The 24,498-nt window shown below is 47.5% G+C and overlaps 2 long non-coding RNA genes across 4 annotated transcripts in view; one reads left to right on the top strand and one right to left on the bottom strand.

The window, feature by feature from the left end:
- Positions 1-9,759: 9,759 nt before the first annotated feature.
- Positions 9,760-24,498, bottom strand: part of LOC125393497 (uncharacterized) — a 29,024-nt gene continuing 14,285 nt past the window's right edge. The window contains exons 2-5 of one of the 3 annotated variants that reach the window (XR_015738314.1): positions 19,622-19,760; positions 15,308-15,445; positions 11,289-11,448; positions 9,760-10,108 (exon numbers count right to left, since the gene is read on the bottom strand). This is a non-coding gene — a long non-coding RNA (uncharacterized LOC125393497). The remainder of the gene's footprint in view (positions 10,109-11,288; positions 11,449-15,307; positions 15,446-19,621; positions 19,761-24,498) is intronic. The other 2 variants (XR_015738313.1, XR_015738312.1) reach the window with 2 other exon arrangements.
- LOC125393496 (uncharacterized) lies at positions 15,413-24,013 on the top strand. The gene is made up of 3 exons (XR_007229817.3): positions 15,413-15,526; positions 17,966-18,216; positions 23,766-24,013. It is a non-coding gene; the product is annotated as an uncharacterized LOC125393496 (long non-coding RNA).

Genomic DNA, 24,498 nt, shown 5'->3' with positions numbered 1-24,498 from the left:
CATTTTAATGAGATTATATTTTTCATTTAACTATTCTGCCAACTGGGTAAAAACAGTAGGACTAATACATTTTCCTATTAATGAATCTGTTTTATGTTTACTGAACAGTTCCTATACCAGGCTGTGGGAAACTCCCTAAGGATATAACTATAAGTTTCTTTCTTTTCTGTTTTCACATGCTGCTCCTTATGTGAGAAGAGTGGGCTGGTTCCTATCTCCTTCAACATGGTCCTTCTTAGTGAGTTGCTTGACCCACAGGATGCAACTGACTCAATGCCCAGGACCTTCCAGAAGGTCCCAAGCAGGCTCTCAGTTTCTGCCTGTTTCCCCTTGAAACCTTTGCATTCTGAGCTCTGATCTGCCACCCAGGAAACAGATACTCAGGAGAGATCATCTGGAGGAGACTTGAGGCTAGAGGAAGGGCAAAGCTGATTCCAGCCCCGTAGTTACCCCACTGAGGGGTCAGCTATGTCAGGAACCATCCTGGATCTTCTGTCTCAGCTTCTTCTCCAGCTGAACACCACCAAGTCACTGACAGTGTAAAGCATTCTAACTCCCCATGTAATCACCAAGGGGGAAAGCCTGATGTTGGAAATGACTAAGTTTTAGGGGGTGTCTGTCATGGTGCAATGTTATGTTGTGTAACCAGAACCCTGACATGGATTGTTGTAGGACTAAGTAAGACCCACTATTGACCCACACAGGGTATAGTCTTTTGGGAGAGATAGACACGTGAACCAATCAGCAAAAATGTGGTGGAACCAAACACTCCAGATTTAATGGTGAACCGAAGGGCAGGAGATGTCTCTACCATCAGGGTAGGGAAACAGACTAGCAGGGGCTAGTCTCTTTGTCCTTTGACCTCAATGATTTAGGACCCATTGCATGGAACACAAGTTTTTTTTGTTTTTTGTTTTTTTTTAAAAAAAGAGAAAATCTCAAAATTGGAGAGAAGGAACCCTTGCCTCAAGTCTCTATTAGGTATCCTGTCCATTATGGCTATGCCTGACAAGCCTGGCTAAGGCTAAGTACTTATGTTGAGCCAATCAAATTTTCCTCCAGCTGAACCAGGTTTCAGAGACTGGGTGTCATTGGGACCAAGTCAAGATGACAGGAGTCCTTCTGGTGCTGGATTTCTTAACCTTGGGCTTCGGCACCAAGGACATTTTGGGCTGGTCCATTCCTTGCTGGGATGGAAGGAGTGGTCCTGGGTGCTTTGGTCCTGGGTTTGTAGCATCTGTAGGGCTCCACCCAGTGAACGTTTGCAGCATCCAGCAACTATTCATGACAGAGGTCAGTGTTCCCTGTGTGGGGGTGGGGAATTGCCTCTCATTGAGAACCACTCCTCTAGAATGACAACCCCCAAATTCATTAGTGATCCTCTCTTGTCCTTATTGGAAAGAAGTAAGATTTTCTATCTAAGCTGTCCCAGAACCTCCAGTCATCTGAGCCAGTGTCCATATTCTAGACTATTTGGTACTGAAGGTTAGGCTGGAGCTGATTACATAGCTAGGGATAGGAAGAATTTGAGAAGTAAGAAGCATAGGTCCAGGAAACAATATCTCAGAAGCAACCGTGTGGCTGGAGCTTCATGCATAAGGTAAGGGTGGGCTTCAGGCTGCAAGGAACTTGCAGGTCATACTGAAATACGCAGGCCCGGGGACTGTGCTCCCCTGGGATGGATGGCAGCGTTTTCCACAGGACCAAATGTTTCTCACCTTCTTTCATCATCCTAGGGTGGAAGAAACATGGCTTTCTGGCTCTCCCCAGGGACTCTAAAGAATGAAATTCTAGAGAAGACTGATCCCTCTTGAGGCACTGATTGTTTCTGGAGTTTAACCCATAGACAATAGAAAACAAAGACTTGGGGGTGTGTTTTGATTTATGCGGGCTCTCTCACGAGGACAGTGGAGCTCTCTGGCTTGAGTGAGGTAGTTGACAGCTCAGCATCAATCACCCACTGTTCCTGTGTGAGGATGTGTGCGGGGTCCTGTAGGTCAGACTGCTTCAGGCCACAGGTGTGTTGTGAGGGACCTCTGCATGCTTGCAAGAGGTCAAGTGGAAACCCTTTTCCCTCCTTTTCAAACTTGGCTCCTCTCAGCTTCTAGTTCCGTGTTTCTTGCTACTGCGAAGAGAAAGAGTTTTCTCTTTGTCTCAAGTTGAAGTTCTTCTGCAGGAGGTGGTTAGGTTAGCTCAGATTCTGATTTAGGACAGAGTTTTGGGCCTTGAGTGTATAAACAGTGCCTTGAGGACTGTATCCATTTCCAGATGAGTGAGGGACAATGCAGGGTGAATCTTTGAGGAAAGAGGGTCTCAGAAGGTGCTTCCTAGCTGCCTCAGAAAGGGATGCCTGGTCCCAGTACAAATGTCGAAGTTAGAACTCTATCACGCTGCTGGTGACAATTACAAGCTGGTCTTTGGACCTGGGAGTCTAACTTCCAACCAGCTGGCCAAATCCAGTAGCCTTGGACTGGGCACACCCAGTGGAGGCCACTTCTGAGGAACCGGCTTCCAGGAACAAGTTCCCTTGGGAAACTCTGCAGGCAGCTTAAACCTCAAGAAAACGACTCATTAGGATCTCAGGGAGCTGTTAATTGCCCTGTCCAGCCGAGACACAGTGTGGCTGTGCCAGCCTGCTGCACAATAATGAAGTCTCTGAAAGCTCCAGACCCGAACTGGCTGCTGGGCTCCTCTCTTCGTTCTTTCACCAAAGACCCCGTGGCTCCCTGCTGTCCTGCTGCCCACAGACGCCCCCCTCGGGACCTGTCCCTGCGGCAATCATCTCCAAAAGATCACGCAGGGGTGTCAAGCCCAGCAAAGACTTGTTTAGCTGTGCTATCAACGTTTTCATCTCGAAGTTATGTTTACAAAGGGATAAAGATTAACGGAGAGTGATTTCGCACCCATCCTCGGAGAAGTATGAAAGTCCGAGAAATTCATCTCGTCTTGGATAAAACTGTGCTTTTTGGTTGTCACGGCAACAGTCCTCCTGTTCCTCAGCCTCCTGGTCCTACACTGGAATAGGGCAGTTGGAGTTTACAGGACAATGTAGAGGGAATGGGATGACTGTGTGCGGGGGAACTCGAAGGTTTACCTTCCAGTCTCAGTTTCAGAGCTAACTAACCACCCTTTTGGGCGTGAAAGTCACAGACTAATAGATCCAAACGTCTAGCAAGAACTAGTACAACTTCGCTAGTAAGGACATCCCAGGGGAAAGTGAAAGGGACCTTCAGCCTTTTCAAGAGGATTTGGCCTGTGAAACCGCTAGACTCTTGGTACATCCTGTAGATGAAGGGCGGTGTGTGTGTGTGTGTGTGTGTGTGTGTGTGTGTGTGTGTGTGTGTGTGTGTGTGTGCGCGCGCGCGCGCACACACACCTCCTTCCCAGCGCACTGAGTAAACTGGATTAGAAGAAAGGCTGTCTGTTTACACTCAACCACTAGGGGGCAGCACGTAACCTATACTCAAGCGGGTGCCTGGGATTTCCAACCCAGTGGAGGTTATTCAGGGTGGCAGCTACTGAGCTATGAGAATAGTTGCCAGGTTGGGGAGTGCCTGTGTTTCCAACAGTGATGTCTCAACTGAGATTTACTGTGGTATGAACATGACTGTGTTACCGCTGTTATCTTGAGCGGCCTTGCCTCGTCTCTCTATGTGTTGGATTTCGTGATCATTCCAATGTTTTCTTCACGGTTTTGATGTTTTCCCTTCTGTGGCTCAGAGTTGGTTTTCCAGCAACTGAAATCAGGACCTCCCCCAACCTGAACCTTGATGAGCTAGTTAACCAACCCACAGTCTGCTCTTTGTGACAAACACCATTTTTGAGGTCTTACCTAATCGCAAACATCTTTAAGAGGTCAAGTAGTAGTTTGGCATCAGCCTTAAACAAAGATTGCCAGAGAGAGGCTCCTTCGCCTGTGGATTCTGCTCTATAGGTCAACGTTGAGGAGGACTATAATGGTATATTATTTGTTTTTTAGTAAATAAATCTTGCCTGAAGACCAGAGACAAAGCTAAAACCACTAGCTGTCATGGTGACACATACCTTTAATCCCAGGTTTAGGAGACAGATGGATCTCTGTGAGTTAAGGTCACCCTGGGCTGCACAATATCAATGTCAAAACAAATCCAGGTGGTGGTGGCCTATACCTTTAATCTCAAGTCTAGGGAGTCATGCCTTTAATCCCAGCACTGGAGAGAATATAAAATGAGAGGAGAGGCTTAAACTGCTTAGTCTGTGGTCACCCAGTCTTGGTGGAGGTGAGACTTTTCTAGTGGCTTGGCTGTTTTGCTTTTCTGGTTTTCAGGTTAAACCCCAATTTCCGTCTCTGGGTTTTATTATTTGTGCTACAGAATGTTCTGAAATCAAACTTGTTAGGAATATCTCAGCCAGTAAAGGCGTCTGCTGCCAAGGCTAGTGACTTGAGTTCGATCCCTAGGACCTACATGGTGGGAGAGAAGTGGCTTCCTTGAGGTGTCCTCCGACCTCCAGCTGTGTAGTGTGGAATATGCGTGCATACACATACACACACAACTAGACAATTTATTTTTTTCATTTTATTTTTATGAGCGTGGTTGTTTTACCTGTACATATGTCTGTGTACCCTGAGCGTGTAGTGCTCATGGAGGCCAGAAAAGGGCCCCCAACCCCCCGGACCTGGAGTTACACCTGTGTTTTTACATAGGTGGGGGTACTCACTTGGCGGCTTAAGGCTCCACCTCCGCAGAAGGTAACTGACTTTCCTTGGCTATCATCTTCCCGTGGCCTCTCTGACAAACCAGATAAAGCCCGGGGCCTATAGGACTTGTCTGTCACTGTCCAGTAGCCAAAGAGTTGGGCCTGTGGTCAGCAGCCGAGCTGGCAGGCCCCCAGAAGTCACCCACACTGACACTTCCTCTCCACAGATGGTGAATCTACAGCTGGAAGAGGGGTTGAGGGACTTCCCACGGCCTCAAGGCAATTTAGCAACATCTTAGGGATTCACCAGACATAACGGCTCCTGGGCCCCTGTTCTTCCCATGTCGTCTCCTCTCATGCCCACACTTGGAATATCTCACTCATAAACTTCCCGAGGCTGCTATAACCAATGACCAAACCTTCGGTGTTTTGTAGTGATGCAAATTTGTCTTCCCTTGCTGGGGGTCTACAGCTTGATATGAATTCCGCAGGGCTAAAAACTAGGTGTGAGGAGAGCCGAGGTCCTCTCAGAGGCTCTGAAACTCCCCTGAGATGGCACATAAATCTATTATTATTATTTGCATTATTCCCTGGGTAGGGTAACCCCAATTAAGTTTGTTCATATGACTACGAGTGTCTATGAAGCTCATAGAGTGGTAGATTTCCATATGTGTTTTTCAAACATTGTTGTTGTTGGTTATCACACACCTCGTGGTTTCCTCTGCCTTACCCTCTGCCATTCCTCTCCCCATTTAAACCTCTGTCCCAGTTGTTCCCCTTTCTCCCTCAGTGTCATCATTCTGCTATTTCCTCTTCCACCAAGCGTGTTTTCTTGCCTTCCCCACCAATGGTCCCTTTCTAGTTTCCTGACAAGTCAAGCCAGTCAGTGTCCGAGATGGAGGAGAAAGGACTTATGAGCTGCCCACTCCTAACTGAGGACCTGCTAATGGCTGATGGCTTCTGGGGGAAAGAGAGCTAGTTTTTATGAGGGTGTGGCCCCTGATAATCCACCATGCTTCAGTGATTGGCCCCACTCCAGTGAGTGTATGGGTAGCACAGATTTGACTCGGTGGATAATTTAAAACAAACAAACAAACAAACAAAAAGGACACAAACTTGGGAGAGGGTGGGAAAGGGGGAGTAGATTTGGGAGGCACTGGGGCAGGAATGGAGGTTAATATGATCCAAATGCATTATATAGATGTATAAAATTCTCAAAGTATGAATAAAATATTACATATTAAATAAAGTAGAGCTATGTGAGCTTGTTTATTTACTTCTCTTATCCAAACAATTTTCTCTCATAAATGAAATTGTAAGGAGGTCTCACGGCTTGAGTCTAGGGATGAGAAAGAAGTGCTGATGTGGATAAGCTTGAAGTTCACAACATTTGACCTAAGTAAGCAAAGGTTTCTCTTGCCTTCCCTTCACCCTTTCTTCTTCCCCTTTCCCTTCTCTCCTTCCCCCCTCACTTTTTCTTCTTTCTTCCTCTCTCTCTTTCCCCCTCTCTCTCTCCCTCCCTCTCTCTCTCTTTTTCTTTCTTTCTTTTTTTGGAAGATATAACTCAGGCTGGCCTGAAGCTCACGATCATCCTGCGTCTACCTCCTAAGTGCTGGGATTGTAGGTTGTGCCTCTCTAAGTGGTCATAGTTTATGGTTTTCAATGTCCTTGTTGGTAATGTCTTTAGGGAAGCATGCATTATTTCTGCAGACATTCGTGGCTATATTCACCGTGTCAAAGTTTCTTTCAGGCAATGGGAAGATAAATCGGATCCCAAGATGAGGGGATTTATTTCTCTCTTTCCCATACCCACCCTCCAGTTTTTTCTGCATTGTTAAAAGGAAAGCTGTAGTTATAGGGGCTCTGAAGAGAGAGGCCTGGAGGCACTTTTACACTCCTCTCCTCTCCTTAGCCTTCTTGCTTGATTCAGTTTCGTTGTCTCCTCCAATCAGCTTCCTCCTACCTTAGGACACATGTCTGACAGCATCTTCCCACCTTGGGAAAGACTTCGTTGAAAGATAAAATCAGAGGTAGGCAGATCTCTATGAGGCCAGCTTTGTCTACATAGCAAGTTCCAGCACAGCCAGGGCTATGTAGAGAGCCCACAAAGCAAGCAAGCAAGCAAGCAAGCAAGCAAGCAAGCAAGCAAGCAAGCAAACACAACACAGAACAAAGGTAAAGCCCTTCCCCTCCACCTCCAAATGGAAAGCACTGGGAAGGGATTTTTGAGTGTCCTGCGTCTTGTGCTGGCTCAATGCTCCCACTGGGATGTATCGTATGGCGCAGAGTCAATGACAGGAGCCCTTCCAGATTTACCATAGGAGCAGAGGAGTGGCTTTTTGAAGGGGTGTGCACTCCCTTCTCCAAGAGCACATGCATGCTCCTCACTTCTGCAGCTTTAACAGTGAAGAACTGCCAAGACCCCGATATTCCTCCTGAGATATCATTGGTTACCTTGATCTCCACACTGAATACTGCTGGTGTCCCATCCTCATCGGTACCACCACTCCTTAGATATCCCAAGTTGCCCTTGATTCCCTCCACTCACAGACATTTGTCCCCATGTGTCCAGATGGTGGACAAGTCCTTGATCTTCAGTGATCTTATCACTTCAATGTCTTACTATGTCCCCTCCCTGGGTCAGAAGTTCTATGACTCTATACTACCCTCCTAAGCCTCCAAGCCCAATTTATCCACCAGTTATGATAAGCCAGATGTATGTTGAGTATCACTTTCTACAAGTTCTCCCTAAAAATTCAGGGTACAATAGCATTTTACAGGTCAAGAAACAGGGCTTCAGGAAGTTCTAGGCTTATCAGAGGATGTGGGGTGGTAACCATAGGATTTGAACTGTGGTCTCGAAGACCAAGTCTAGTGTATGCTACAATTCCCTCCACAGCCCGAAAACAGCTGCTGGATGAACTATGGAGGGTTCTGTTATTCTGAGTCTTGGTTCAACTGACTTTTCTCAACAGTGACCAAGAACAAACAAGAGTCCTTCGGCAGCTGTGCCCTCGCTTGTTGTTCAGATACCAAGTGAGCCACTGACCTCTTGGCTTCTCTTAGGGCATGTGAGTCCTCAGTGGAGGAAGACAGAGGGATGAGAAGAAAGCCTGTTTCCAGAAAGAGTTAAGTAGAATCCATAGAAAGCACTTGACCCATGTCCTGAACCTGATTTAAGTTGCACTCTGAATCAGAGCACTGAGAGGGGACAACAGGGCTTGGCTATCCCCAGAAGCTGGAGGGTAAGTGTGCATCCTCCCTGCTTCTTCCCCTACTGGTGGCCGCCCGGACACAGGCTCAGTTGTGTATATTTGTCTCTCCTATTCCCCCAAGTGAAGAGACCTTGCCTAGACAGCTGAATAGGTGCTCAGCTGGCATTGACGGTTGCATGGATGAATTGACTGGATGAAAAGATGGGCTGGAGTAGACTAGATAAATAGATAGATAGACAGATGATAGATAGATATAGATGATAGATAGATGATAGATAGACAGATGATAGATAGATTAGATAGATGATAGATAGATATAGATAGATGATATATAGATGATAGATAGACAGATGATAAATGATAGATGATAGATAAATAGATGATAGATAGATAGATGAATGAGTAAAATGGATAAATGAATGGGTGGATGGGATGGAATGGGTTTAATGGACAGAAATGATAGAGGAATTGATATGATAGATGGGTAGAACAGAATGGATGGATGAAATGGATCAGTAGACGAATGGAATTGATGGGACGATAGAATGAGTAGATGGTAAAGCAGATGGAGAAAAGCCAGGCATAGTGGTTCACAACTTTAATACCAGGACTCAGGAGGCAGAGGCAGGTGGATCTCTGAGTTCGAGGTCAGCCTGGTCCATACAGTGAGCTTCCAGACAGTCAGAGCTGCATAGAGAGACCCTATCTCTAAAAACCAAAACAACAACAATAACAGCTGACAAACTGGACAGATGGACAGGTAGGCTGGACAGACGGAATGGTCTGGAAGGATAAAGAGAGTCTAGCTGAAGTCCTGGAATTAGATATTCTCAGTGGTCATAGCATCTGAAGATTGCACTCAAACAGCCATCTTTTTTACTTTTCCCATTTGACCAACTGTGCCCTAGCAGGGCAAATCTACAGAACGGAGAGCTTCTAAACAGTTACTAAAGGCTGTATGATAAAAAGCCCCCAACATTCCCCCTCCCCTTCACAAAACACTCGGCTGCTCTCTAATTGACCTTGAATGAGGTGGTGTTCACAGCTGTGACTTGGCGGCCATTGATCTGGCGCTGAGGAAGTGACCAGCTGAGCCAGCCATTGCGAAGGAGAAGGACGAGAACCGGGACAAAGAACCCCATGTCTCTAGGCACTCGCCCCCCCCCTTTGCTCCACACATCCACAGTGTGTGCTTTTAAATAAACAAACAAGCAATTAATGGATTGCTGCAGGGCCAGAAGAGGAAGTGGGTCCAACTCTGTCCCAGCAGTAGGGCAGGCTGGCACAGAAGGACCCGAAGGGGCATGCCTAGTCTCATTAATCTCACTGGAGGGGCCTGCCCTCCTGCAGCCAGCATCTCGGATCTGTTGGCATGGGGACTTGGGCAGCAATGGGGAGCTTTTTGCATCTGCTTTTTTTGTGTGTGTGTGGTTGTTCCAGTACTTTACAGTGGCCATGGGGAGATCAGCAGTTCTGGCTCCTGTTGGCTGGGCTTGGCTGAGTGGACTGGGCCAGCTACTTTTGGGGCTTCAGATCACTCATCTGGAAAATGAGGAGCTTGGATGAGAAGGGCTTTTTTCCTAAACTCGTATTTATTTATTTATTTATTTGCTCAGACTCTGTTCTTGAAACAAAACCTAACTAGGTCACCTCTCTTCAGTACAATGCATTAAAGCAAAGTAACTGGAAAGGGGGAGGTGGGAGAGACAGCAAGCTCCTTACTCCTGCCCCGTGGATCCCCAGTCTGAGAGTGGCTCCCTGGAATCCCTCTGCTCGACAGAACTCCTTTTGCAAAGTACTTCCATATCTTACTCAGTTTTAACTGGGGTTGTTACTCATCAGAAAGATTGCTAGCAATATGACAAAAGAAGAGGTAATAGACTTATTTATTCATTTATTTGCCAACCAGGATTCCAGAGGCAGGTGGTCCAGGGTAGGTTGGGCAGCCCCACAGTGCAGCCTGGGAGGAGAGACACAGGCTCCCTCCCTTTCCCTTCTGTTCCATCACCCTGAGCCAGTGACTGCCAGTCTCAAATTGGACCCATGGTGTGGTATGGCTGCTGAAGCTCCAGACATCACATCCCTATTCTGGACAAGCAAAGAGAGGAAAGGAGACGTGGATTGGCCACGGCAATTTAATCTGCTTCCTTTTAAAAGCTTTCCAGTCTCCAGCTGACGTCTCCTTGGCAAGAGCCATGTTGCATAATGACTTCTGGCTTGAAAAGAAGACAGAAAAAAATTTTCATTATTACTTTTTCAACTGGGTGTATTGGCATCCATGATTTAAAAAAACCAAACAAACAAAAAAACCCCAAAAACAAAAAACCCACAAAACAAAAACCCAGGGTCTCACAAATAAGGATGGTGAAAGGAGTGGATGAACCACAGGAAAAGTCAATAGGATGAGCTAAAAACTCTTGAACATTTACAAAGGACTAGGCACTGTGCTGAGAGTTATATTAATATGCACATTATCTCATTTAATTCTCAAAGCTGCTCAACAAAGCGAGCATTCACCCCATCTTTTAGCTTGGGATGTTTAGGCACATTGAATTTAAGGAACTTAACCAAAACTCTCAGCAAATAAAAGATGCAGATTTCAGCTCAGATGCTGATGCTGGAGTCAGAGCCATCAGGGGACACTTTCAGCGGAGAGTGGTGACGTCAGTAACCTCCATGATCTTCCAGTGCAGTTTCAACAGCTCTCAAAGAAAGGGCTGGGAGTGCTGCAGCCTATGCCAGAGCGGCTCTGGCAGCCTCCTTATCGACCGTCCTGGTAAGAGGCAGCTCTGACAGCTGGGCAGACCTTGAAGCACTGGCCAGAAAGGAAGTATTTTAGATATGCCTTGGCAGCAGTGCAGGAACTTGACATGCAGCAATGATTTATGAAGCAAGATTAAAAGAGCTAAATATATATGGGTTGGCGCAGTAAGAAGAGGGTACTGAAGGGAGAGAGGGAGGCAGCGTGAAAGTAAAACAGAGAGCCTGGAGTGTTTCAGAAATCTTAGAGAGGGCGCAGCCTGGAATGATCCAGAAGTCTTAGAGAAGGTTGCGACAGCAGGACCACTGCCCAGATCCAAGGGAAAAAGAAGTCAGAGCCAGTGCTGAGTTCTGTGGATCCAGCGTTTAGAGCCTGTTGGGCAATCAGCTGTGATAGGATAGGGGATGTTGCTGTCTCAAAAGGCAGAAGAGGGGCTGTCAGGTCTGCCACAGTGGGACACTCCTGCGATCCCTTCACTTTGGAGCCGTAGGTAGGGAGCACTGCGACAAGTTCAAGGTGGCAGAGCCTGGGATACGAGACCCCATTGAGAGCTCAGGGGTGCACAGCCGTGATTCCAGTTCCCTGGAGGCAGAGGCAGGAGGGTGGCAAGTTGGAGGCTAGCCTGGGCTACTTACGGGGATGGCTGGCGCCTAATTGTAGATAGAGCTCTGTCTCCACGGGGAGAAAGTGGCTGCTTTAAGTGCAGCTCCATTGCTGTAGGTCGCAACTTGTCTAGGGATCATCTCAACATTATTCCATTTTTCAGATGAGAAACCCAAGGCAAGACAGCTGAAACTGAGACAGAAGAAGAAGAACCCGGTTTTCCCCTGCCTTTCTGTTAACAAGCAGCAGGCTCTGGTGGTCCAAGCATCCTTTAGAGCTTGTTCCCACCAGCAGCTTCCTTCAAAGCCAAAGAAACGGGCATGTGCAGAATGGCAGGTCTCCAATGGGCATGTGCAGAATGGCGAGTCTCCAATGGGCATGTGCAGAATGGTGGGTCCCCAATGAGCATGTGCAGAATGACGGGTCCCCAATGAGCATGTGCAGAATGGCGGGTCCCCAGCGGTTTCTGGTAGCAGCAGGGAACACCTTGGACTGTCTAAGCTCTCCTCTTTATTTTCTCAGAGGGCACCCAGCACACTCTGTCCTCTTAGATCAGGTTCCAGGGCAATGACATTTCTTGCCTCTTCATGATTCTTTCTTGAAGTGAGCAAAATATTCCTCCTTCTTTTTCTCTCCCTCCTCTTCCTTCTGTATCCCCCCATCCTCTCCCCCGTCTTCCTTCTGCATCCCTCCCCCACCCCACACCTCTTCCTCCATCCTCCCCCCCTTCCTTCTGCATCCCTCCCTCTCCTGCCACCCCGTGCCTCTTCCTCCATCCTCCTTTCTTTCCTTCTTGTACTGAGGATTCAATATAGGGCCTCACACACATGCGGCTGGAACCCTACCACTGAGTCAGTTCAGCTATTAGCTGTGCAAAGGTTTAAACACACAGCTAAAGAAGAGCTAGTTGGATTGGTAGTCAAGAGACTTCAGATCCAAGAGACATCACACAGTCCCAGCCAGAATCAGATCCAGAAATGGAACACAGGGACACAAAGACACAACAGAGAAAACATAGCCCCTGTTTAAAAAGCCAGCATCCTCTTGTGATTGATTGACTGTCACCTCATAGACGTCCAGGAAGTGACGTCTATGTTACATAGTCACGACTACACCCATGGAGATGGCCTCCTGGGTCAGGTGTTCTCCGAGGGTGTCCAGTGCTATGGTCAGTTTATTCACCGGAGAAAAGGTCCCCAGAGAGAAAGCGTGCTGCAGCACCCAGTTTCTCTAGGGCCGGCGGCTGATGTTGCTCAATTCTCATCTATCAACTGCAGATCAGAAGGTTAGAGACCTGGAATTTTTTTGTAACTAAGCTTTTTGTTTGGGCATGAGGGAGGTTTTTGGGGGTCTAGGTTATGTTTTGATCATGTATGTGAATTAATTGTTATTTGTGGACTTCTTATTGAAGTCTATTCAGTATATTGAAGAATACTGTTTTAAACACTTAAAGCCTTCAATTTTGGCTGTGGCAGACTACAGGTGTCTCCAGTGACATTGTCTCATTTTCATTGGATGGTAATTTGTGATTTGGAGTGTGGGGGGTTGAGACAAAATTTCTCTATGTAGCTCCTAGTTGTCTTGGAACTTGTTCAGCAGACCAGGTTGGGCTCAAACTCACAGAGATCCACTTGCTTCTGCCTTCTGAGTGCTGGAATTAAAGGCATGTTTCACCACCGCCTGGCCTGTTTGATTTGTTTGTAGTTTTTACAGTTGAGGTCCCTTTTTAAATTTTGCAATTAAGGTGTTTTATTCTCTCTCTCTCTCTCTCTCTCTCTCTCTCTCTCTCTCTCTGTATGTGTGTGTGTGTACGTCTCGTAGGACCCTTTTGTTCCTTTCCCCACATGACCTTGTCTAATACATCTGTTCACCGCGGCTTTTCTCTATTGCTCTTCTGTTCGCTTGGCTTATTGTGGATGGATGGCTCAGCCTTGTTTGGACTGCGCAGGCTCCAACTCTAGCCGTTCTGGGAGCAATATCTCAAACAAGGATATTAAAACAGGTAATGAACCATACTTAGGGCCAAAACACATATCTTAAACCCTTCAGCTTTAATCTTCCCAGCATTCCTTTCTCAGCCACAAGCCTGGACAATGCACCTGAAAAGGCACCTTACAGTTTTGTTTACAAAAGGAGGCAAGCAAACAAGTTAACTTAAAAAGCTTTCTAAATTTAAACCTTTGAACAATGTATCCAAAGCCACTGAATCATAGAGACACTTTAGTGCTCTAAGACATCCAAGTACGTGTCTGTTAATGCCCACACTGGGATCTATCCAGAGCTTACTTCCGTTCGCCTAGTGAACTCCAACTCGGCTTCACGCTGACTGGTCCTGGAGTTCTTTTCTGTGTATCAGTGAAGATCCCAGCTGCAACTGAGTCTCCATCTCTAAGGGGAGCTTCTCGGGTTGAATTGTGTCTCTTTCTGCCAAGGATAGCTCCATGACCACTGCCTCCATAAACGTCCAATTCCAACAGGTAGCACCATGTCAGTCTCTGCCGAGCCCAAGAATCAGGAGCGGTTTCCAGAGCAACAGCATACTGTAGGTAGGGCTGAGGGTCCCATCGGTCTTGAAGGTTTGGAAGCCATTATTTAAGGAAGAAGAAGAGGGAAGGGAGGAAGCCGAATGGGAGGGGCAGGGGAAGAGTAGCTGGCAAGGGCTTCCCTGTGCAGCTGAAAGACAGCTTCTGGGAGTGCTCTGCATTCCCAGAGTAGGCTTTGCCTGCATGTATGTCTGTGTGAGGGTGTCAGATCTCCTGGAACTGGAGGTATAGACAGTTGTGAGCTGCCATGTGCGTGCTGGGAATTGAATCCAGATCCTCTGCAGGAACAGTGCTCTTAACCATCGAGCCACCTCCCCAGTCCCTGTTATTTATTTATTTATTTTTACCAGTGGAAGACTATGCTGGGGTACCTGGCCTCCACCTTTGGGTGCCAGATGGCAGCTAATCTGTCTCCCCGTGTCTTTGGACACAAGTCTCCCTGAGCAGGATAGGTGGCAGCTCCAGGACCGGAGTCACCCAGGCAGGCCAGGTGCCCCTTTCTCCCCCACCCTATCCTTGCTTGAAGCTCAGACCAGCCTCCAGCCTCCGCAGTAAAGGGTGGACCAGGGCAGGATAAAAATTGGTGGTGACTGATTTATGTCTTCATTGTATGCAGATCATCTGGCAAGGCGATCGGGCCTCCTCTTGACTTGATCCCTGGTGCTGAGCTGGGCGGGAAGGTGCCACAGACGTCTCTGCCTTTCACCCACCTCTGGTTTTAAATGCTTTTGTTTCAGGCCCACCCATCAGAAGGAGGGGGTGGGAGATTATGGGTGAAGAAAGATGAAGTGCAATCACTTCTTCCAGACTAGGGTTGGTATGATTTTGTTAAGTGGTCTTTGTCTCGACTTCCTTCTTGAAGCTTTGCGGTTGAGAACTCCAGACCAGTTCCACTTTCCTGGCCTCCTGCTTCTGTGAGAGGTTTCTCTTCAGCAACTCCCCTTTCCTTCCTTCACGGCCACCAGAGGATCTTATGCCTGGAGTCTGAATGGAACTCAATGCATCTTCAGCCTCGAAGGGAAAAGTCCCACGAACAGGACCACCCAGAGCAAGGACAGCGCTTGTTCACAGGCAAGCTATGCCTACTTTTGCCATCAGGAGTTGGACCTGCACCCTCTTAGCCACCTGGGGACAGGGCAGAGGCAGGCTGGGAGCTATCTCTGGTCCCAAGTGTTTGCGGAGAAGAGAGGAGGGGTGAGAGGGTGGAGGACAAATGGGGAGGTTTGCAGCAAAGAGGGTGGATTGCGGGAAGAATAGAAGAGGGAATGAAGGGGGAGGAGGAGGAGGGAGGAAGTAGAGGGAGGAGGAAGAAGGGGAGGATAGATGAGGGGGAGGGAGAAGGGCAATAAACTCTGAAAGGAATCCGCCCACAGAGAAAGACCTCTCCCATTCTGAGCACTTGTTTGTGCCGCCCCCACCCAGTTGGGTCCACCTGAGTCCACCATCATCCTCAGGACCTCAGGAAATGCCCACAGTGTCCTTTTGTCCTAAAGCACCACCATCCTTACCTTTCAGATTGGTAAGCCGAGGTGCAGCTGAGGCGCCCAAGGCCATGTTGACTTGTAACACTGGAGACTGGCTTGGAACTCTGCCTGGCTCATGCTCATACATCGATCTCTGCCATCAGCTCCCTCTGCCCACTCTGACTAAAGGACAGATTCAGTGAGCAGAATGGATCTTCTTCGACCTGGATCTGATGCTGTGGCTGCATGGGAAGACCCTGGGAGGTACCCGGCTCCCAGCGCATTGCAGGCAGGGCTGCTAGGGTGTTGGGAAGAGGGGGACCTGGGGGTTCTGCCCCGCTGAGGAAGACACCCAGGGTCAGCATGCTGGCTCAGCCCACAGCCTCACTGACAGGTTTATTACCAAGCTTTACAGCTTCCAAGCTTAGTCACTGCTGAAGTCAGGCCTGCTCAGAGACAAACACATAGCAAAGCTGTGACCCAGCCGCCAGATCTGGGAGAGGCGACCCACCCTGGGCAGAGCAGGCACCGGGGAGGCAGCAGGCTGAAGTCTGGTGCATTTGTGGTGAGCCACACTCTCGTCCTTACTTTTCCTTGTCTTTCCTTTGAAGCTCTGCGGGTGTATGAAGCAGATGCCCGCAGCCCCCTGGGATAACCTAACACTTACAAGGGTGTGTGGTGTCCTGTCCCCTAGGACTCCCATGGGAGTTCAGCTTGAAGCAGGGAGGGGAGAAAGAAGGAAAAAGAAAGAAAGAAAGAAAGAATTTAAGGCCATTCTGACTTTCAATTCATGAGCAGAGAAGAGGCAGGCCAGGATCCAAAATAGTTCAGCCCAAATTCCTTTTCCCCGACTACTCTTTCCCCACACATGGCCTCTGTGAAAGCCCGACCTTCGCAAATCTCCCTAGTTGTGACCCATTACTAAGTGTGACCCAGCACTGGGGCCTTCCTCTGTCCGGGTTTGCAGCGAGCTGAGTTGGAGCAGCAGTCAGTGTCTCCCCTGCCCAACTGAGCAAAGTCAGGACAAATAGTATCACTAGGGAGCAGCCCCTCCTGCCCTCTGAGGCTTCAAGGACATGGAATTTTCCTTGCTGCTGGCTTGCCCTGTAGCCAGCTCACTTCACTTTCCTGCCCCAGGCTGGAGAAAGGATCAGGAATCCAGTTAGCTGGAGAAGTGTTTGAGGAGAAAAACTTGCGGGGAGCCTTGAACTTGCCCGATTCCTCTGGATTATGGCTTAGCGCACACGGATCAGCATTCGGTCTCCTACCTGACTCATCCTGGATCCAACCACTGCGCATTTGCCCAGGGAACTGAGTTGTCCATCCCTGTTCTGCTACCCCACACCCCGATCTGTTGCTGAAGTGAGAATATCACACCTCTCCTTGTAGCAAATAACAATCATATCTTGCTCTCTTTGGGACTTTTGCTTCTAAAATACAGTCCACTTCTTTCCCTTCCTTTTTACCCCTTTCCCAGCATACACTAATGTTTTATGATAACAATTCCTCCTGAATTTCATCTCATCGTAATATAGTAAAAGCTGTTACGATGCTGGAAATATGGACTGGACGTTCCCAGCCGTGAAGGTAAAGAGCGTCGTTGGAAAGTTTGTGACAGGACTGGCTGAGTGTGCATCTGGGAAGCTCTGGGATGTAGGGCACAGCTGTCACCACGTCACATCCAAATTTACATGACACATGTGGGTGCATCGTTGTGGGGCTTTCCTGAAGCAGCACTAAAACCCATACATAGGATAAGAGTTCCAGAGTCTGCTAGATTTAAATCCCAACAGTGCCACTTGCTAATTTTATGATGCTGGCCGATATGTAAACCTCAGAGTCTACAGTGGTCAGAGGTGAGAGAAGAAAGTCTGCCTCTCAGAGTGGCGGCGGTTCAAAGTATATTGACCAGGAATGGCTGTGCAATAACCAACCATTTTATCTTGGTAGCACATGATAATTAATGAGCATTTTGGGTGTTTCTGAGCCTTGTCCAGGCTGGTCACCGCTTCAAGCTGAAGGTCTGGTGGGCTCAAGTCCACCTGTTGAGTTTCACAAAGCCCAGGACTCTTCTGACAGTAATGACAAGACACAGAAGAGAGTCAATGCCAGCGACTGCTCAAACACATTTCAGGCCTTTAGGGCAGCTTATTTACTTGCAGTCCATTGGCTAGAACAAGCCCCAAGGCTGAGCCCCGTGGTAGAAACAGGGAAATGGACTCAGCCCACCACAGGACATGGTAAGGGTGAGGATGTAGACGGGAAGACTCAGGGATGACAATCAGCCATAGAAGGTTTGGCTCATTCACAACCATGTGGCTAGCACTTAGAAAAGGGGGACCCCCGATCACTGCTGGGCCTCTTGCAGTTTGTGCAGAACCCCTGTCTCGGCCTCGTTCTGGGTAGACTCTAGCTCTCACTCCACACTGAAACGTCACCAATTTACCACTGCTTTCTTGTTGCTCGCCTTCCTTCTGATTTCAAGTCACAAACGTTCTGTAATCTTCTCTTGTTCTCTGCACCTTTAAACTTCTTCCTCCCTCTCACAAGGTTCTTTCAATGTTCATTTGTGAGCGCATACGCATATACATTTAAATCTGCATGTGGGAGAAAATATGATGTCTTTCTGAGCTTTTATTTCTCAAGCATGATGATCTCTGGTTCATCTTCCTGCAGATGTTTTGATCTAATTCCTTGTTGCAGGTGAGCAAAGTTCCATCATGCAAAGGTACTGCATTTTCTCTCTCCTTCCATCTGCTACTGGACCTCTGGGCACGCTCCACAGCTCAGCTATTACAAACAGTGCAGCAGCAAATATGGAAGACCGTCACCAGCTGCCTTTGGGTGACATCACGACTCCATGTGACAAATCAAGGAGGGAGTTTCAGCAGCAGAACCCTGGGCATTGATGGCCTGAGATATGAGTAACACCTGTGTAGTACTGGACTCGGAAGGTAAGCCCCATACCCCAGCTTACCTAGTCATGAGATATGACTCCCATGTCATGGTCTCCACGGGCTAGTACTTACTCCCCGTGTGTTTTAAGGCATATTACCTTGAGAACTTTTCTTTAATGCCTGCCTTGCTGGGTCTCACAAAGGCAAGACCTTTGTCTTTGTGAGTCAGCCAATACCTGTGCTTGGTATACCCTCTACACCTTCATGTGTTGGGTGAATGGGGAGACAAAGACATTCTGGTTGAATGCCACTGGTCTCAAGTGAAATGTGAGAAATAAATTCCTTAAAGAGGTTTTTGGGAAGCATGAAAAAATGTGGAAGTAAGTATGGAATGCCCTCCAGATGGCCTAGCCTGGGTACATGCAGCACGTCTGTCTATCTGTCTGCCTGTCTGTCTGTCTGCCTGCCTGCCTGCCTGCCTGTCTGTCTGCCTCTGTCTGCCCGCCTGCCTGTCTGTCTGTCTGTCTGTCTGCCTGCTTGCCTGTCTATCTGTCTGCCTGGCTGCTTGCTGCTTGTCTGTCTGCCTGCCTGCCTACTTGCCTGTCTGCCTCTCTCTCTCTCTCTCTCTCTCTCTCTCTCTCTCTTTCTCTCTCTCTCTCTCTCTCCATATATATATATATATATATATATATATATATATATATATATATAAAATCTGTCATCTATCTCGGTGTCTACCTATCATCTATCTATCTATCTATCATTTATCTACTATCTATCTATTATCTATTTACTATCTATCTGTCTGTCTGTCTATCATCTATCTATCTATCTATCTATCATCTATCTATCTATCTATCTATCTATCTATCTATCTATCTATTATCTATCTACTATCTATGTGTCTGTCTATCATCTATCTATCTATCTTCTATCTATCATCTATCTATCTATCTATCTATCTATCTATCTATCTATCTATCTATTATCTATCTACTATCTATCTATCTATCTATCTATCTATCTATCTATCTATCTATCTATCTATCTACAGTGATCTGCCCTTAATTTCTGCCATTGGGTACTTAAGAGTATAAAATGCAGATATTTAAAGCATACCTGTTCTCCCAGCTTCTCTTCTCTCTCCAGATCATCCTAGAGTTCCTCAGTGGACTCTTGAGGTTGCATAAAGAGAACCCTTTACTTTAAATTTCTCTTTTCCAACACCTCCTGTGCCCCTTGGTCCCCGTGACTCAGGCAGGCTTGTCAGACACTGGGAACATATTGCCAATGTCTCATTAAAAGAGTGAAATCTCTCACCAGATGGCAAAAAAGTGTGAGTCAGCGAGACTGCAAAGCAGCCAAGAATACTATCCCCAGCAGCTCGGAAGAGGTGGTCATGGCAGAGAAGGCCATGAGGATGAGGGCTTAGAGCGGATGGACAGTAAAAATGAAGACATACCTGTCAGTCACTCCAGAATAGCCAATGGAAGTGGAGGTGGCTTCACTGTGGCAGGGCAGGCAGCTGCTGGACCAGGGTTCTCTATATCCAGACCATGTTTTCAGGAATGATGTGTGACCAGAGTTCCAGGCAGCTGTGACTGTAACAGAAAAATTAGACTCCAAGAAACTAGTGTGATGGGAATTGCCCTGTAAGTGTCTGTGACAATCCACACACAGTAGTAGAAGCCAGAAAAAAAAATGAAAAATTACCCATGAATGAGTTGGCAAGAATTCCAAAGATTTCATGAATAGGTTGTCTGTAATGTTTGTCTCAAAGAAGCATCGGTGTAAGTAATATAGTCATGGCTTTTAAAAATTGTTCTGACAAACTATCTGATAAAGAAGCTTAAGGGAGAGAAGGTTTATTTGGGACAAAGTTTTACTCATCACGGAGGGGAAGTATAGCAGACTTCATGGCAGCAGGAACACACGTCTTCTCACATCATGGTGGTAATGAGCCTATGGGGAGATAGTTCTGACGAAACCATGGAAAGTAGCTTCACCATCACAGAGAACAGAAGGTTGCAGTCTCTAAAGTCCTGATGGGTGTATTAGTCAATGACTCACAGCCCGGGTTGTCTGTCCTTTGTGCATGCCCTCACCCTGGCCTCCACCCTCAGTCTTTCCCAGTGGCTCCTCACTGCTCTCCCTGCCCCGGCACCTGTGTGAACCTCAGGCTTTTGTCTGGCTATCACGTGAGTCTTCTGGAACGTAGAACGTAGAACTGAGTGCTTTCATGCTGTGCCCTCGTTCTCGACCTTGAATCCTGTGATGGCTGACTTTATGTATCAACTTGACTAGGCCACTAGATGCCCAGATATGTGGTCAAACACCATTCTGGGCTTTTTCTCTGAGCATGTTTTGTCAAGATTAATACTTCAATCAGAGTAAAGCAGATGGCTTTTTTTCATGCCATTTGGCCTGTTCCGGCACCTTGCAGGACTGAGTGGATCTCAAAGGTTGGCACTCTTAGAAACAAGGGGCAAACCTGTTGCTTGGCATTGGTCTTTCCTGTAACTGGATCTGACCCACCTCTTTTTGGGTCTTGGGATTTGGGGACAGTGTTCTGGATTTTGTTCTGTGGCTCTCCTGGTATGAAGCTGTTGGTGTGGTTGAGGTTTTTGTTAACTTGAAACAAGATAGAGTTATCAGAGAAAAAAAGCAACCTCTGTTGAAAAAATGCCCCTATAAGATTGGCCTATGGGGATATTTTTTTGATTAATAACTGATGTGGGAAGGCCCAGGTCACTGTGGGTGGTACCTCTCCCAGGTAGGTGGTTCTGGGTGGTATAAATAAGCAGACTGAGCAAGGGAAGGGGAGCAAGCCCATAGGTAGCATTCCTCCATGGTCTCTGTTTCGGTTCCTGCCTCCAGGCTCCTGCCAGGTTCCTTGAGTTCATTGGCTTCTCTCACTGATCCCGTGATCAGGTTGTGTGAGCCAAATAAATTCTCTCCTTCCCAAACTGCTTTTGGTCATGGTCTTTATCACAGTAATTGAAAGCAAACTAAGACAGTAGGCTTCTAGTATCTGACTGGGGTAGCACTGATCTCCCTAGGCTCCAGCCACCTGGCCATGGGCTTTATTCAGCCTCCTTGACTGTGTGAGATAATGAGATAATTCTCTCTCTTTCCCTTCCTTCCTCCTTCTTCATCCCCTCCCTCCCTTTCTTCTCTTCTCCCTCCCTGCTTTCCTCCCCCATAGTTCCTCTTTCTTCCTGTCTCCCATACACATATTGGTTCTGTTTCTCTGGGGGGCTATGGCTCACACAGCCCTGCTTTCATAGCCTGCCTACTGTGCATGCAGCAAGCACTCACTGGGTGCTTGGGCCTTAGGCCTCCCGTCCCAAGAAGCTATGCTTCGGTCCTCATATTTCTTGCTGCATTTTCTTCTGCTTTTGTTGCCTCCCCATGAGATTGCCAGGCTCAGCGAGGTATCCCTAAGTGGAGGTTGAAGTAGTCATTGCTTGCAAGCCTCACCTGAGTCATAGGGAGAAACCCTATGGCAGGGGTTGGGTTTCGTGGGTAATAATTAATGTTGCTTTTTCCAAAGACTAGGCTCTGAATGTCAGCGCTGCTAATCCATCTCCTTGTGGCTCCCGGATCAACCCACAGAATTAAATCCAGAATTGAAATGCAGCACTCATTCTTGACGGGAGGGCTCAGCAGGCTTAGTCTTTCCTCAGGGAAAAGGACAGCCTGAAGCCTGCCTTAGAAGGAGGCTGGGATGAATGGAGTCTGTTAGGGTGCTGGCATCTGCAGCAAGGTGAGAGACAGGGTCCCTGTTACTCCAGGGCCAAAGCAAGCCTATTCCACCTGGCTCAGGCTCCAAGCTGCCCAGTCTGTAACTCTGAACCTAGGGGATCCCACAGAAAGAATCCCTCACAGTAGGTGGTGGTGGAGGTAGTGGTATAGAATAGTTAACTCCAAAAGGGCTGCTTGGGTCTAATCCTAGCTCTGACTCTTGTGGCTGTGGGGCCCAGGCAAGACAACACTACTTCTGAATGTCTCATGATTGTCTACGACATGAGAAGAATAATGGTTCCTGTCCTTGAGGGAGATTCTAGTTAAATTGATTAAAATCGCAAGGCACAGGGACAGTTACTGAGACCGTGGTGCCTATTATGAATAACTGTGACCAATGATAGGCAGGCCCTGCCACCTCCGTCAAATGAGATAATATGTGTGTAGCGTTATCTAGAACGGGATGTGGAGAAGTTCTCTGAGTTCTCATTCCCTCTTCTTCCCTTATGATTGACTGATCAGGTTCCAGACTTAGCATTAAGTAGGAAAGCTTTGAGACTGAAGTCAGCAGTGGGGATGGACAGAGAAAACATGGCCTTGTCTCGAGAGGCCTTAGAGCTAGGGACAGCCCTACTTGATCTCCGTATTGAAAGAGAGACCATTGCCCACTCTCCTTTTGGACCTGGAGGCCATCTTTACTTCCCTTGTTTTTTGGATGCCTGGGGTACTTGATTGGGTCACGGGGTGGCCCAGATACCTGGCCGGCCATTATCCTGGGTGTGTTTGTGGAGAGATAATTATGGAAATTGAGAAGCTGAGAAGAGCAGATGGCCTTCCTCACTGTGGGCGGACCTTACCTATCAATTGCACAGAACAAAAAGACTGCAATTTCCTGGAGTATAAGTGCTTCTTGTGCTCATTGCTTTCCTTTCACTGTGATTAAATACCACGATCAAGGAAAATTTACAGAGGGAAGAGCTTGTTTGGACTCAGGGTTCCAGAGGGATAAGAGTCAATCATGGCAGGAAGCATGGTGGCAAGAGGCAGGCATAGCAGCCAGGAACTGGATGCTGAGAGCTGACATCTTCAAATGTAATAGTGAGTCTGTCCCCAGTGACGCACTTCCTCCAGCAAGGCTGAACCCCAAACAGTACCACCAACTAGGGACCAAATGCTCAAAAGCCCAAGACCTTGGGGGCCATTTCTTATTCAAGCTGCCATACCACTTTGTGGTCCTTGAACTTGCCACTCAACCTGAAGACTGTGGGACTTCACCTCTGTAACCGCGTAAATAAATTCCTTATAATCAATCTAGTCTAGTCTTTCTCTACAGACAGTTTTTGGCTGTCTCCCCCCACTCCCGCCCCCGGAGAATTCTGCTGATCCAGTTCCTTGCTGAGGGAATCTAGGGTTCTCTTTATAGGCTCATAGTCTCCCCATCATTTAGCCCCCCTTCTGGCAAAAGAACCCCTATAGAAGAGGCTTTTCTAAGGTGTTTGGACTTCAGAGGGGCCCATCTTTAGCAACCCTGTGCTGGTGATCTGGATACCTGGGTGTCCTGGGAGGTTTGCTGGCATGTATAGGACACATTGCACACCCTTCTCCGCCGGTTTCACTTACCGGGAGGGACCCACAAGCCCAATAAGGAAAACCCAGCAGCACGCTTTGACCTGCTACCTGGTGTAAATCCCCGCAGGAGCAGCAATGGGGCCATTAAGGGAATGATGACCTCAATTCAGAAACACTGTTTGTTGAGTTGAACACTCAGCCAGTTCACTCTCCTCATACGAGTGGAAATTATATTTGGGATTACATTTTCACAGCGCTGAATGCGTTAGTGGGTTTCTGCTTTTTGTCTTTAGACAGGGGACGTAACCTTCACTGAGGCGGTCCGTGGGGACCTGGACAGCTGGTGTAGTGGAAGAACGCTGGCTGACCACAGGGGATTAGGGCCAAACGCAACCCATCTCACACTGAAAATAAGCTGATTTGTTTTTGTTTTTAAATAAACCTTGTTTAAAAAAAAAACTGGCTGTCACTCATGTAGGATCTGTGAAGAGCATCACCGGGTAGGGATATGACTTTCCGGGCTTGTCAGCTAGCAAAGCTGCTTTCAATCACCACCCTTTCTTGCTACAAGCTCAGGAATCTTCCAGAAAGTTTAACTACCCAGGGCCAGAAACTATAATCTTATTGGTGGTTGAGTGTGGGCCGCGGAGCGCCTACTTGTGAAGTTGCAGGGGTGGAGAGCCTGCTGGTTGACTTCCCTTCTCTCTGTAGCTGTCAGCCTTTCTGTGATGTCCTATGGCCATAACCTTTTCCATCACACACAACTTCCCAGTGCAATGACCTCACCTCGTTCCTGCATTCCCAACCTTCCACCAGAGATGCCATCTGCATTTAAAAACAGACCAGCAGTAACCACGGGGTATTTTGGTTGGTGTCTGAGAAACTACACATCAGAGCTATTTCTTCCCTGTCAGTCTCTCAGGGCTGTGAGTGGTTTTCCTTGGTGAGTGACAGGCGATGATAGATAGATAGATAGATAGATAGATAGATAGATAGATAGATAGATAGATAGATAGATGGATGGAT

The sequence above is a fragment of the Myodes glareolus genome, chromosome 7 (assembly GCF_982192425.1).
Source record: "Myodes glareolus chromosome 7, mMyoGla1.1, whole genome shotgun sequence".
NCBI classification, from domain to species: Eukaryota; Metazoa; Chordata; class Mammalia; order Rodentia; family Cricetidae; genus Myodes; species Myodes glareolus.
The sequence above is the reverse complement of the archived record's forward strand: the minus strand, read 5'-3'. Positions and strand labels throughout refer to the sequence as shown.